The sequence below is a fragment of the Balearica regulorum genome, chromosome 2, assembly GCF_011004875.1.
Source record: "Balearica regulorum gibbericeps isolate bBalReg1 chromosome 2, bBalReg1.pri, whole genome shotgun sequence".
NCBI lineage: Eukaryota > Metazoa > Chordata > Aves > Gruiformes > Gruidae > Balearica > Balearica regulorum.
In genome coordinates this window covers 126,228,117-126,243,683 of record NC_046185.1, presented here as the reverse complement: position 1 = coordinate 126,243,683, position 15,567 = coordinate 126,228,117, and the positions used below count along the sequence as shown (strand labels likewise).

Below are 15,567 nucleotides of genomic sequence, written 5' to 3'. Positions count from 1 at the left end.
GACAGAGATCCATGCTGGAGACAACACACAAGCAGCCCAAGCCCCTGGGAGAATGGCAAGGAAAGAACAAGCGGGAGAAATTCAATTGTAAAGCCCTGTTCTGCGCTGCCTGCTTCACTTGAGGTTTGAGTTGGACATTTGCAGCTCTTTCACTTTCCCTGGTTTACCAGTTGTTGACTTGGTACCCTCAGATCTTTCCAGTTCCACCATTGCCTTCATTCAACTCCTAACAGAGGTAGAGCAGTGGGACCTAAGGTGTGTGCTTACCGGAGCACTAATGTTAGGGTTCCTGAGAGGGCAGAGGCGGGGAAGCATGGAAGCAGCATCCTCCCAGTGTCCTGAGCAAAACCCCAGTATGAGCAGACACACTTTCCCCAGACAGCGCACCAAAAATTACATGGTGGAATCTTATCCACTCCCTTTATTAAGTTTATTAAACTTTCAATACTGCACTGCCTCAGCACTTCATGATGGCTACGTGACTCGTACCAATCCGAGTTTCTTTGCTCTCCTGGGTTAGTGGGATGGGCCAGGCTTTCCTTTTAAAACAATTCTCTCCTCCTCCAATTTGCCAATTTCCCAATTAATCTCTCTTTCTTTTCTAGTTTCTATTTTTTTTTTTGTGTGTGTGTGTGTGTGTGTGTGTGAATGTGTAACAGGAAAATTGGATGCTGCATTTCATTCTTGAGGATATCAGATCCGGGGGCTCCTCTACAGAACGCCAAAGCCACGGCCCTAATGACTCAATCTTTGTCTTCTGCTCCTGTGTGTCTGCCATCAGAAAAGCAGATCCCTGAGGAACATCGCTGCAAGGAGGGGCAATCACCACTCAAAGAAAACTTTGTTTTAAGACACCCAGCACACATGCCTTAAAGTTTAGCAGGAAGATACTGAACGTGACCTGGTATGGAGCCCCAGGGCAAGACGGTGATAAAATGGGGTGTGCCCCCAGTCCTGCAGCATATTGGACAGATTCAAAGAATTCTAAAGCTCTATGTAAATGCACTGTGCTAGTAAGGGATGGAAGGCACAAACATGAGGATTATCCGAGTCAAGTTACCAGATGAGTTCTCTCTGCTTATCTCAGGAAAGATTGCCCTGAAAATGCAGACAATAAAGAAGCCAAAGAAATCCAAGAGAGAAGTCACAAGCAAAATGACTCCCCAAGACAAGATGGAAATTGCTACTTTTTCAGTGGATTTCATTCCTCCATTTAGCATCATCTCTATTTAACTAATAGGCAGTTTGATTTTAGCCAGACACTCAGAGACAGCTTTTATGCCACTTACATCAGGAGAAGCAGAATGGGATGTCATCTCTGCACTGCTGATACTGAGGCTTCCCATGATTTATCTCAGCAGCATCACATGGATATTGAAAAGGACAGTGGAAATACACAATCCCACAAGTGATATTCCATGTACTTCCCACCAGGCTTATCTAGAAACACTCTAAAAAAGCAGCCGAGGTGATACCCTTTTCCCTTTGCTTTCCATAGCTTCTTGAGCAGTAAAATATTAAAAGTGTTAAAAGTGACACACCAATCTAAATTAAGGATGTGGCCATCTTCCCATCCAGTGATGGGAAGGAGCTAATCTATCAGAGCAATTTTAGAATTAATAAGTTTCATAAGTATTAATATATGGATCTAATCTACATTCAACATTATCCAAATTACCTTGTGCTGAAAGAACAAGTTCTGTATAATGAACAGAAACAAACGAAGCTCACAGAAAAATAATTAAAGCTGTGAGTTGCAATGGGAATTGGAGTCAGCACTACCTCATGTTCTGTGTTGAAAATTTGTTGTTACGGTAACCCAGCTTCCTCATCCATAAGGTGGAGATGATAATACTCATCTCAGTTCCAAGACTATGCCAGTAAGATCTACAGATAAGCGATCAGAATTGCTATTATTAATATTATGTATGCTTGGCATGCCTTTTTTACTTCAAAACAGGTTTATAGATTGCTTTTCGGGTGTGCTCCGGATCACTTTTTTAAACTTCAGAAAAGTTATTCTCAATTTATTTACATTTGGGCATATTCTTTACCATTGACTTTAATTCTGTTTTACAGCTTCTTAGTTTTATGGGATTTTGTTCTTTGTATGATGTGGGAACACAGTAGCACAATGATTCAACACACACCAGTTTTACCAACCAGCCAGATTTAACAGGCTATTTCTTGTTGTATCCTATAAACACAGTGAGCAGCCAATCTGATATTTAATGATGCAAACCATAAGCAGAGGTAGTGTTTTGTGCCAAGATACAATATGCAGAGATTGCAAAAGCTCATAGTGAAATTTCTGTGGAAAAAAAATACAGCATGGTTGTTTCTGAGTTTTTCTGTTGTGGGAATCAAACCCGATTATCTTTACTATGAAAACCAGATAAATAGATTAATTAGAAAAACCCTGAAGATAGTGTCAGAATGAGAGAACACCCCATATTGTCCATGAAAGGTATTTGCAACCAACTGTGCTTTTTATGGGAAAACTTTATAAGAACAGGATTCCCAGATTTATTTTCATTCCACCATCCACTAAGAGACTTTGGGCTGAACGATAACGCAGTTTGATTATAAGGGAAGCACAAAATGTACTAGCTTCTAAAGAGGGCTTATTTTCCAGTATCTGTGAAGTTGTTGAAGAATCTTACATAAGAAGTTATTTATAATGACTTAAAATTAGAATTGTCTTTGAGGTATCCTAACCAAATTACAGAAGAAAAAAAAAAAAGATTTGAGAAACAGGATGAGGTGTATTTTAAAACCAGCTGCTTGGTTTTTTTAAAATGATCTTTGTAGATCTCTCAAAAGTGAGACTGGTATACTATTAGGGTTTTCTGAACAGGCACAAAAACTACAGCCTTATAGTCCAGAGTAGAGTGGATTATAAATTGCTGTCCTTGCTCACATACAGACAATAAAATGAAACAAAATGAGTCTTAAAAATTCAGAATGAAAAAGCAGTGTTGCCAGTAATGACCTGACTCACAGTTCCTGAGTGCTTGAAGTTGACAGTACTGGATCATTGGAAAGGCTTTAGAAACACAGACATCTCTTCTCTCCTGAGCAAACTGACATCACTACAATCCATCAATTTGCTGGAATTCACAACCATGCTGGGCTTTATTTCTGAGCTATTGTGGTCAACAGCTATAGCCAAAATACGTTTCTCTCTTCCAGTTCTCTTTTTTAAATCATATACCGTTTTCCTACATTTTACATGTATTTCTTCATTTCGGTTTTAGTCATCCTTACACTTTTTTTGTACAGTTATGGGCTATAATTCATGAAAACCCTGCACAGCTGTAGAAATAAATATTCTATTTGATCTTCCAGGACAGATTTAAGATGTCATTGTCAGCATTAGGAAATCTGTCTGTATTAGTCATTCTGCCAGCATTAAGATAACAAGAGAAAAGATAAGGGTCTGCTGTAAGGCCCACTGAAGCAGAGGGACTCTTTCTATTGACGTCAGCTATTTTGTACCATGTTCCTCTAGCACGGATTAGGACACAAAGAAGAGTTTCTCATGCCAAAATCCGTACTTACTTCTTCATGTGCGCTCATTTTTATTGAGCAGGCTCAATAAAGTCTACTGGGACAATCATTCCAGCAACCTTTATACAACTTTTACCTTACTTTATGCAGTCTGTCTGGGCGAGGGGCCAGGTCTTCATATTTTACAAAGGAAAGCCTTTTCCTCTGCCTATCTGAGTTTATTCCTTCGCTTCACCCTCTTATTTACTGTACTTCTTTCACCACGTTCAAAGAGCTTGGTCCTTTGTTGGACATTTACCCTTTTCAAGCAGTAACACTGGCAACGAGATGGGGTTTTTTTCCAAAATTGGCCCAAAGTATTTGCCCAGGGGAATATATCATTTAGAGACGTTACCTTTAGGGACACAACGCTCTGCCTGCCGAGTGCCGGAGCCCAGCGCCCCTTTGGCATCTTGCCATGCTGGTGATGCTCCGGCCACCACTCTCCCGCTCCCATGGCAGCGCCCCAGGTCTGCTTTCTTTCCAACACTGAAAACTTCCTGTAGGATCCAAGATGTTGATCCCAACCCACCTGCGGAGCCTGGGTGGGAATCCCTGCCCTGGGGGAGATGCCAGGCGGGCAGAGCGATGCTGCCGACGCTGCCAGCAAAAGCATTCACAGATGGGTGAAGGGAGCTTGGTGACAAGCAGCCGAGGGAAGGGGAGGGCAGGGGACCTGCTGGGGAGTACAACCCTGCAGGGCCAGCAGGACCTATCGTGTCACCTAAGGCCAGGGTTATCTAGGCAATGGCATATGAAATAACAAGTTGGGATGGATCTGGAAAAAATGGGATCAAGGAGAGGGAAAACCAACTAAGGGCAGGCTGTTTATTTGGGAGGAGGATGGGGTGTAGAAAAAAGGTACAAGGGTGGCAAAAAGGAGAGTCAAGAGATGGGATAATAGAAGATGCAAATAACATTAACTGGGGCTGCTTGGGGGTATCTGTCAGGTGGCCATACCCTTGACCACTGCAGCCTGTTGTCCCAAATCGCTACAACCTACCAAGCCCGTTGTTCAGGGCACACCGCTGTACCGACCTGCTAGCGCGGTCAGGAGGGCTGGGCAGGAAGGTGCAGGGGAACATCCGAGGCGGGCGGATTGGGTATCTGGTGTTGCTGTGGTGGTGCCCATGTCAGGCCTGACAGCGTCAGCCTCTTCCTGACCTCCTCCTCCTCACGTGCACATCAGCAGAAGGAAACCCTCTCCCACCAACATGGCGTCACCTCCCCAAATGGTTTCAGCTAAACCGACAGAGGCAATGGCACTTTTTCATTGGCATAGCTTCATATGTATTAGGGGCTTTGCCAGGATAACTTCACTGGCTAGGAGGGGATGATTATTTTTATATGCCTCTACACAACATATGTATGCTGGCAAAACCATCCAAAGTCACTTCGCTGCTTGCCTAGTCCCAAACAAGGAGTTAACGCTTTCAAATTCAATGAGCGGCAGAGTGGGTAATGAAACTGAATTGCCCATATTTCTTCAGAAAAATGCTACATAAAATTATTGTGTTCTTACATTGAAAGCGTTATTTTTGTGACAATAAGGACTAGGTGAAAACAGAAGTCTTCTCCTTTCAAATTGTTTTTTTTCCACTGGCACTTTTCTAAAATAACCCTTAGATCTTTTTTCAATCAGTTTCATACAGAGTTTCCCTTGTAAGTATTACCGTCTTTAGATACTGCACAAATTATCCTTAAAAAGGGTATGTAGCGTAGTACCCCCAGTGATAAAGAAATCCAAATACCCCCACTCAGAGCGTAGACCACTGATGCTGAGTGAAATAACTAAGGCTTAGTTTTACAGCAGACAGATGTGCTGCCTTTGGGTGCCAGCTAGGCTTCTGAAGTTAGCTTCAAATACAAAGTGAGATACTGGAGGAAAAAGAATCTGTCTCCGAATATCCTCAAAAATAAAAAGGGGGAGTCCTACATCTCTCAACTGGAGACAGACAAGAAGAAAAAGGGGCTTGTTCATTAAGGAGAAGACTTAATAAAATCCAGAGACAAGCTTGCAGAAAGAAATCTGACTGGCTCCCTACCAAGACATCTACAGTGGCTACAAACCCAGAAACTTCAGTAAATATATTACCTCTTACTCCCTACAAGATTTTTTTTAATGAAAAAAATGTTCCATTTTCTCAGAGACAGTGACTGAATCTCCACTGAATAGCACCTCCTGCGTTCATAGCACATTTACAGCTGAGCAAAGCACCGTTAAACGCTACAAATGCAAATAGCTGCACAAAGCCACGTAACACTGGAGAATCCAGGCACTCCTAGGAAAAATCTGGGATTTGGGATGTTAGCCATTGCCAGCATTTTTCTTGTTTGGTTTAGCAGCCCACTAGAATATTTAACAGTACCATACATTCTTTTTTAACGCTCTTTCATAAGGAGGGATATTTTATACATAGTGTGTTTTCTAATAGGAAAAAGCTCTATTTGTTGGGATTTGTGCATCACTGAAATAGCCAGTAGTTTGCATGCAAAAAATCAAAATGCAAAAATCACATTTACAAGCTAAATAACATAAAATAACCTGCATGCTTTGTTTTGTTATTGCACTGTGAGGAAAACTTGTGACATGCAGGTAAAATGATTTTTGCTTCTTATCAGAAAATATCAAATTCCCAACAGATTTTTAAATTAATGAAATCAGATGGAAAGAACTTGCACTGATTTCATTTAAAAACCCAAGATGAATATATGGGCGAATGCCCTTCTGTAATTCTTAGCAGCAGTAAGGTTTTTTGATCTAAAACTCAGAATTTATTTGGGACCCAGATATAACATTTGGTAGCTGTACACAAGAATGATCACAAGAGAAGCTCCTTTTTACAATGATCGTTGGTTCCCTGTTTCAGATGGGTTAGATGATAAAGATGAGATTCCCAACTGAAATACTCAGACTTTACAAAAGCAAAAAACCGACAAGCAGTCTGATCCTGAATCACAGCCTGATCCTGTTCCCGTTTAACTCAGAAGAACTTCTACCCACTGCTTATATTCTTTCACGGAAAAGCAGAGACAGCTCAAGGCAGCAGGCAAGGTGGGCAGCTGCCTAGAGCAGAAAGCTGCCTACACCACGCAGGAGAAGATGGAGCGCAGCGCTCGTTTGCAATTCCACAGCCCTCACCGGTACACCGTCTCACAACTCAAACGCACTGACTGAGACCAAGGGCTTCAGCTGAAATTTTACCAGGCTATGAGTACACATTGTTTACAAGTTTCAGCTGCTCTGGAACTGGACAGCTGATTTCTGAAATATTCTTCGTCTTACAAACTATGTACTACCATGTCATGCACCTCCTGAAGAAATTTATGGTTTTGCATATTCACCAAATAAACCCTCACTTGATGCTGTGGAATATTTGTTTCTCTCAGTATTCTTTCACAGCTAATGGATATTTTGTTTTGTTCTGTTCTGATTTTAAATCCATGTAAAACAACTCCAGGCTGATTTCAGTTCCACACTGCAGAGATTTCTCCAAGAAGAGATTGACATTTTTCTTTCTGTGGTTTCAGGGAATATTTAAATATTTTATATAAAAAGAAGAACAGCATCAGCAGGGATACTGTGAGACCTTCCACCATGGCCAATGCTACCTACCTAGCAAGGAGGTGCAGAGCCAGAGATCATATCAGAGAAGATGAGACAGGAATAGGAAAGCCTCAGTGCTGCAAACCTGATTTGTTGTGGATAGGGCATCTCCTCCTGCTTTTGGGAGACAGGGATGGATCTGACTTGCCTGGCTCCAGGAGCAAGCACTGTCAGCCCAAATTCTCTAGCTCAGGGGTGGCACTTAGCTTCCCCTCCTCTCCAAGGCATCTCTCACCATGGGCAGCTGGAATGGGTCCATGTGTAAGTGCCATAAGGAACCCCAAGAACCGAACTAACCTTCAGACTCTAAGAAATAGATGTCACAAAGCAAAACCTTCATGCATTTACCTACAAAGGACTCCTACACTGGGCTTAGCATTTTGATCTCCAAATAAAGTCACTGGTTCCTCCAGTGTGCAGGTGCTCAGCTCCTTGCAGGAACATAGGACAAAGCCCACATTCGGGTTTTTAGTCTTCTTTCATTCCTCCTTCATATGCACTCCTAAAGTTTCATCTTTCTGGTCTTCCTTAACAGTTAGGAAAAACAAAGAAATCAGTGGGTGTTTTTAAGCACTTTAGCTGCCAAAGTATGATTTGGATGGTTATAATATGTGATTCAACTCAAATGAGTCTCTCTGTGTCCTCACCATTTAAAGATTACCCAAAAAATTACACTTCCTTAGAGCTGTTTGTATCATCAAATCAGAAACTTCAAATGAAAATCTGGTATTTGCAAATTCTTACTCAGAAAGCACAGAAAGTGGCATTAGCTTTCTAAACAATAGCATGTAGAAAACAATTTCACCAGTAAGGAGGAAAACTTAGCAGGAATGCATTGATCAGAAGGCTTCGGAATTACTATTATTTAATTCAGAGGTTTTATGTGATAATAATTTATTGTTAAAAATGAGGGAGGCTGTTAAAAAAGTACTGTCAGGGACTTCAACTAAGAAAAAATATCCTTGGATGTTGCCGAGAGAACTGGAAACGTTTTTGGAGGGGAGCATATTCTGCTCTGTCTTCCCAAACGGGAATACTTTCCCAAAATAAAGTCAATGGAGGATTTCCCCTTTAGGGCTTCACTCTTTTAACAATGGTCAGTCCACAACCACTTGCATGAATTCTGATTTCCAAATATAAACCTTAGGCTTTCGCATATTTCTGTAGCTGGTTGCAAAGGATTTTCTTTTCAGCATAATGCTACATTACTGAGTATGTGCTAACGCTCTCACTCCTTCTCTATATTGTTATTACAAGTCAGTCTGCTGGTAAGGAAATCTGGGTTCGTTAATCTTGCCAATACCCTGCACTATGTCATGCGCTGCTCATTAGGAACCACGGGCAACCAGACTGTCTCAGCTGATCAGTTATAAAAGTTACAGGAGCCTTTCCCATCTCGCTGGTAGTAAAGACATCAAGTCTGCCACTATCACAACTCTCTTCAGAAGAAGAAAAGCAGCAAGTGCCAATTAAAGAAGGTGCCACGGTAGGCTGTACAGCAAACGGCATTCAGAATGAACGCTGGAGTGTGAAGGACAGAAAGCTTGCTTCCTCTTTCCAAGAAACACAGCAGAAAGTTAAACACCGAATAACCTCTCTGAAACACTACAATCTACGTGTATTTTTCCTAATTTGTGTGTAGCAATGAAACATCCTTAAGCCTTGTGTTAAGAAGTTAATTGCAGCTTTAAACAGGCTTTTAACATTTCGACAAGTCTGAAGTTCATTCTTTCAATGCAGGCATCAGCTCCAGTCCGGCAGCGGATTTACTTTGTCTGTCCATGTGGACACACTAGCAGGGGGGGTACTGACGTAACTCACGAGCAGGATTTGCAATAAGTGCAGGGTGAAGTAGTGAGGGACAGAAAAGTTTTAAAGGGTCTTTATCTTACAGGGTTTTATATCAATTCTGATATACTAGGTTATCTATCGTGACTACTATAGCACGTCTTGCATGAGACCAAGTGAACACCTCAGCATGTGGGACTAGGAGATTTGCTAGTTGGTTTATGTCTCCTGTAAATCCAGACCCATTTACGCCAGCTTCAAACACCACACCTACCCTAAGCAACCTCTTCTATTGCTCATCTCCTCCTTTAATTAGAGTGTTTTTCCCAATACAGAGTTCTCTTACTGTAAATTCAACTCCCAGTGTCCTGTTATACCCACAGGCAATGCTGGCTCTCCCTCTTCTTCACAGCTAACATTTATGCATTTCATGAGAACTATTATGATGGTCTTCCCAATCACCTTTCTGCAGAACTAAGCAGCTGTGCTTTGCTAAACATTTACTTAGAACTCAAGCTTCCCAAGCCTTTGACATTTCTTGATTCTCTTGTCTAGACTCTCTCCTGTTGCTCATCATCTCTCCTACAATACAAAACCGGAGCGGGTACTCCGCCTGGGACCTCAGCAGGACAATGTAGTTATGTACTGATTTTTCAGTCATTACTTAAGGCAATCTACACATTAACTATTCCAGATTAGTTCATCTGGAGTAACTCTACTTTCAGTTTAAATTAAAGTATGTGGAGATGACACTGAAAGAGGAATAAAAGTGTCCATTTATGTAGCTCACCTGGAGCAGCTACTCCGTCTCAAGATCTTAGCTGACATTTTTCCAAATTAATGTTGTCAGTATGTGCACACATGCAAATATATGCATTCCCCCATTTCAGACTTGATGTCTAGATCTGTCCTGCAGAAGATGGTTAAATTTTCAATAGTTCTGCACTTTAGTGACAGCTACCAAAGGAGAAAGTCAGCCAGCATTTCTGAAAATAAGACTTAGCTTTGCAAGACCATCTTTTTCAGCTATCTAGATTTATTTTTAGTACTGTAATGGACATTTATTATTATTATTATTGTAATGGATTAGATGTCATTATTGTTCACCTAAGAATATATTTAAATGAAGTCTTAAATGTTATTTTACAGGATTAATCAACACATCACAGCACCAATTTTCCCTCACAGCGCAGAAAAGGTCAGTATGCAAATGCAATATGCTAAAAATGGATCCGCTCTGAGTAATGCCCAACGAAGTTAATGAAACTACATCCTGAAGACAAAGTTTAGCTTTTTGTTTTACCTCTGGTATTTTGAATCTTTTCTACAGACCAATGCTTGATTCAAAATGTCAGGGAGAAAAATGAGAAATTAAGTAATGCAGAAATAACATTTTCTTTCATTACGCACAATCTATTTATACTGTAGCAATCTTTGCTTTACTTTTTCCATGAAAAAACACGCTGATGATCAATCAAAGTTTATTCCGCTTTTCTTCCACTTCAATCTTTTTCTATTTAAATTGGAGTATGTATGTAAATTGTAAAATTACTTATTATTTCTATATACATTAAACGAACATTAGAACAACATTAGCATAACCTATCTTTTTTGTATCAGGGAAGCAATAATAATCTTTTAAGCTATCTGAATGTAATTACATAATTCTGAAAAGCAGTCTGGTCAGTATGATCTCGAGCCTTTTGTAGGTGACACAGAATTTTGCTAATCTTTTTGTTAGAAATTGGAAACTTTTAACATCATGTAAAACCATAGGCGAAATGATCCAAAGACCAAGGACTTCATGAATGCATGATTAGAATAGTTTTCTTCCATTAAATATCTGAAATCTTCAGATGGAGGGGGAGGGAAAAGTGGCAATCATTAAGTGCAGTATACGTACCACACAATGTGCAAATTTGTAACTAAGAGAACAACTGAAAAATACACAAAATATGTTACAGTTACCATACCTGCAAAGTACCTATAACAAACTGGTTAATTTTACGTATTTATGGACATGATACTGGTGCTTAATACCTACAGGCACAAGTTTTGCTGTGTAAAACTGCTCAGGAATAAATACAGAATTTGATAGGTGTACCAGTTGTATGCACGTACACGTGAATCCACCCATTCAAAAAATCTCTTGAGACTATCACATCCCGGAATAAAACACAATGGAAGACAGGCACGTTACAGCAAGTATACATAACTTTCCCCAGAACTGTCCTTATTTATTAAGGAGGGCTTCTGTTTGGCATAAAGCTACTCACTCACATTTGTAATTCTTCCCAGCATGGGATTTCAAACAGATAGGGCTTTACTCATTTTATTTTTCAGATATGCTTTTCATATTTTTCCTTCTTAATTACCAGTAAGATTAACTGCTAGATCTTTCCATCAAAGTGTTACAATATTGATAGGCATTAATATTGGAAAAATAGAAAGGAATAAAATCCACAGTCTATCTTCACTTGTTCTTCAGTATTACAGGGGTTCTAGATCATGTCAGAAAAAGATGCATCTAAGGCTGGAAAATATTGTGCTGTTATATGTGCTTTAACACAACAGACATGAAAATCTCACAGGTTAGAACAAAGATCGCATCACTTGGATGCAGTCTTATGTAGAGTGAAATACAGAGAATACGGCATTTTTCTCTGACCCCTTCCAAAAAATTCCCAATGTTTGTTTTTGACATCTGATGGGCATTCAGCTGTTATCTTTATAAAAGCCTCTATTAAACACTAGCACTTTCTTCCTAAGTGGTCGCAAGTCCACTATGACTGCAATTCTTCTCCTTTTAAAAATATTAACATTTATGGTCTCTGAATTTCCTCTGCTATCTTACTACTCAGTTGCACTCAATACTGTCAGATCCTTCTACAACTCTTCTTAGTTGACTCTAGCACTGTCAGCAGGCTTTATTACTTCAATATTATCCCCGCACCCCTTTTCCATATGTTGAACCACCCAGACGCTTGGACTGATGCCTACGTGACTCCGCTGGTGACTTCCCTCCATTGTAAAACTTGACCATTTATTCCCCGTTGTTTCCTAACTTTTTAACCTGCTATTAACCCACGATAGGAGTTTCCCTTTTATTGCACGGCAGCTTTAATTCTTTATGAGCCTTCAGGAAAGAACCTTATTGAAAACTTTTGGAAATCCAAGGTGATTATAACTGGATCACATTTTACCCCCAAATCCTTGCCTCCCTTGGAGAATCTGGATAGACTTGTGAATTTTGACCTCTCCCTGTTAAGCCATGCTGTTTAGCCTGCACGATGAACACCATAATCCTGAATTATAATTGACTCCCTGTTCCCATTCATTCCATGCTGCAGCACTAAACTGTAACTCATCATCCCAATCAGCTCTTTACGCACAGGTGACAGAGTTCGGCTGTCAGAAAATGAACTGTTATGAATTATGGAAAAAATTTTTTTTCTAGATTGTTATTTCCCATATCTGTTTCTTCTTTCCTTCTTTCTCCAATGCAATAAAAATGAATGGAGGTGTGGGAGAGAGGAGAAAGCTCTCAAAATAATGAAGGAAGCTTTCTTAGAGTGCATAGCAAAGGAAACCAACAAGCCTAATACCAACGGAGCAGCCCAAAATGAAGGCTTCCAAGCTCACAGGTGACTTCAAAGCTTCAGGGGACAGAGGAGAAGGACATTTCCAAAGCAATTCCCTATGGAAATTAGTTTTATCGACACAGCTGTGCACCACTCCTCCATCATCTCCCCTCCCTCTGCCCTGTACCTTCTGCCTGTCAGATGGCTTTCACCCAGCTCGACAAGGACACCGAAGTCTGAAAAACCTGCAGGTTCTGGCAAGCGACATGGCAAGGTGGGAGTCAGACGCGGGGGAAGAGAGGCCGGTGGGGCCTCCCTCAAGCGGGATGCCAGGAGGAGCGCAGCACTTATTGGCTGTGGCCAGCCCCGGGCCAGGCTCCCAGAGGAAGAGGAGAAGGAAGAGGAGGAGGAGGAGGAGGAAGACGGCACCCCAGCTGCACCCACTCTGGGGTGACCCACAGCACAGCTGGGAGGAAATGGGGTGCAGTGCACCGTTTGGTGGTTTTGAGCATAGCTTCTCTCCACATCTGACAAACCCCCTTCCTGCTGATGTTGTATGTGTTGCTGATGTCTTGTTATTCACAGTTTCAAGAAAACGTGGTTTGGGGAACCGGGGTCATGCACCCTGGACCTGCAGCCTCTCAGAGAAGCTGGAACGTAGGTGCGGGCTGGGGACCCCGCGATATCCAGGCAGAGCCGAGGGGTCCAGAGCTGAGGGCTGCAGGGCCAAGGGCTCCCGGCGGCCAGGGAGTGTGTCCTACCAGCTGGCTTAGGCAACACCAGGCACCTCACCACGGAGCAGTCTGCCGGGACGAAAACAGGGTCACCGGGGACTTGTCCCCTGGGTCTAGCACAGGCTTACCTCACCCAAGAGGTTTTGAATGGAACTTTTCATTCAGGAAATTATAATTTCCCATTTAAAATTTCATCGTGACACTCTGTTAACAGAGCTCTTAATGTATTTCACTTCATGCTCCCGCATAGCAATAAAGCAATATTGTCACAGTGCATCTGACGCTCGAGCGGTAGGTATAGGCTGATGATTTAATATCGCACTTTTACTGTCATGTCTAAAGAATTTTGGCTGGCTGGTAAAGCGGATAGCAGACAAAGGGCAAAGTACAGTTATTCATACCCTGTTTTATGGTTTGGTTTTTCTCATGTTATGACATGAGATGCAAGAAACACAGCACAAAGGTTTCTATCTGCTAGAACAGAGGAATGAAGGATTCCTAACACAGAAGAAAAATGCATGGTGCTATTCCTGTAACTATTACAGTGCTTGTCTTTTCAGATACTTATAACTATCCAAATATATTCATAGACACAGACACATGTATAAGCATACAGAGAAAAGCAGAAAAAGCTTATGTCTTATTCTAGATAACAATTGCAACATACTGAAAATGGTTCACTTGCAACACGCTATATGCAACTAGAAAGTCCTTTTAAAAGTGACTACATTGTTACAGATTCATGTTCATCCAAAGAAGTTATAAACAAATTAACTAGTGCTTACTAGAAGGGGTATTTTTTTCCTGGCTTTATGATTATAATTTTACAAAATAATTCTTATGGATCAATCTTGGTAAAAATACTTGAAAGTAGGAATATAAAAGCCATAGCCACCTTTCCTAAAGGTGTTTTCCAAGCAAAACCCAGGTTCCGGTACCCTGGATTCTAATGCTGGCAGCCAGTTACAGTCTGAACAAGATCCCAAATCTGAAAAAATAACAAGGTCTAAGAATATTCAGGTCTAGAAATGTATGTTCCACGAGAACTTTTACTCTAAAGTAACTTTCTTCAATTGTACACACATTTTAAAAGACAGTGAAGGCAAGGTATGAGCAAATCAAACTGCAAAATTGGAAGCAGGGGGGGAGGGAAAAGCTTCCACAAATTAAACTATTATACACTACAGAATTTTGCATAGACCCAGAAATAGGTAGGTCAGAAAACAAAAACACATGAAAGAGTTGAAGAGTGAAACAATGTAGGTTTTAAGAGCCAAGATTAATCATCTTTCTTTCCTTTGAAACAGAACATTCCAAAAAAGCATCACCAAAATGCAAGTAAGATGCCACAATAAAAAGATGTATTATATACCAACAAATACTTAATGTTTGAAGAGACATCACAAAAGCTGCATCACAGCCTTGAAATAGGTATTTAAGCCCGCAGACAATCCTTAGGTTAACTGGGTATGAAGAAAAGTGGTTTAGATGTCACTTTCTCCATGTTCAGCTGACAAAAATAGGCATTTGTCTTAATTTCCCCCCCCCCCCCCCACTGCTGGTAACAAATCCAGAAGACTGTTTTTGCTCTTTTTGTACAGCAGTGCATATCTTTGCTATGTTAACCTGAAAGAATTTTTCATCCTGTATCTTTGAGCTCCACACATAAATACCAGAGAGGCAAAATATAGATAAAAACAAACCTGGTTTAGAAACAGAATTTCTGCCATGACATATCACAAGCAGAGAGTTAACTTTTTACTTTCCAAATCACAAAATATTAAATACTGAAACATTCTTTGAAATGTTAACATTTAATTCTTTAATAGCATCCTCAGAGACTTCACAACTCTCACCTAATTTGAGGGTAATAGGTTATATCAACTTTTATTGCTGCACTGGACATAATTCTTTTTTTGTGTGCTTTTATGTTATGCCAAAATTGCCTAAGTGCCTATGAATGTTTAGTGGTTGGATTTGTTTTTTTTCTTTTTTCGTTAAGAATGTGTATACATTTAAATGAGCGCTTTTGCTTTCTGCTTTGGTTTCCAACAAGCAGCACTTCTGACCATGCAGCGTCGCGCTATTGTTTCTGCCCATACCCACCGCATCTGCTCCGCAGAACTTCCCAGGTTTTTTTCCCTCCCGTAAATCCCGTTGTGTTTTGTATGCAAACCTTACACAGAACTGAAAAGAATTTAATGAAATGTCCTCGACAGCCCATCACAGAGCCCTGCTCCACACGTGAGAAGGTGGCAGTGATCTGACCCCGGCTGGGCTCTGCGTTTGCCTCACCCTGCCTTGTTCT

General features: G+C 40.8%; 1 protein-coding gene across 16 annotated transcripts in view; it reads right to left on the bottom strand.

Moving 5' to 3' along the window:
- Positions 1-15,567, bottom strand: part of THRB (thyroid hormone receptor beta) — a 174,884-nt gene that overhangs the window by 63,645 nt on the left and 95,672 nt on the right. The gene's annotated exons all lie outside the window — the stretch shown is intronic.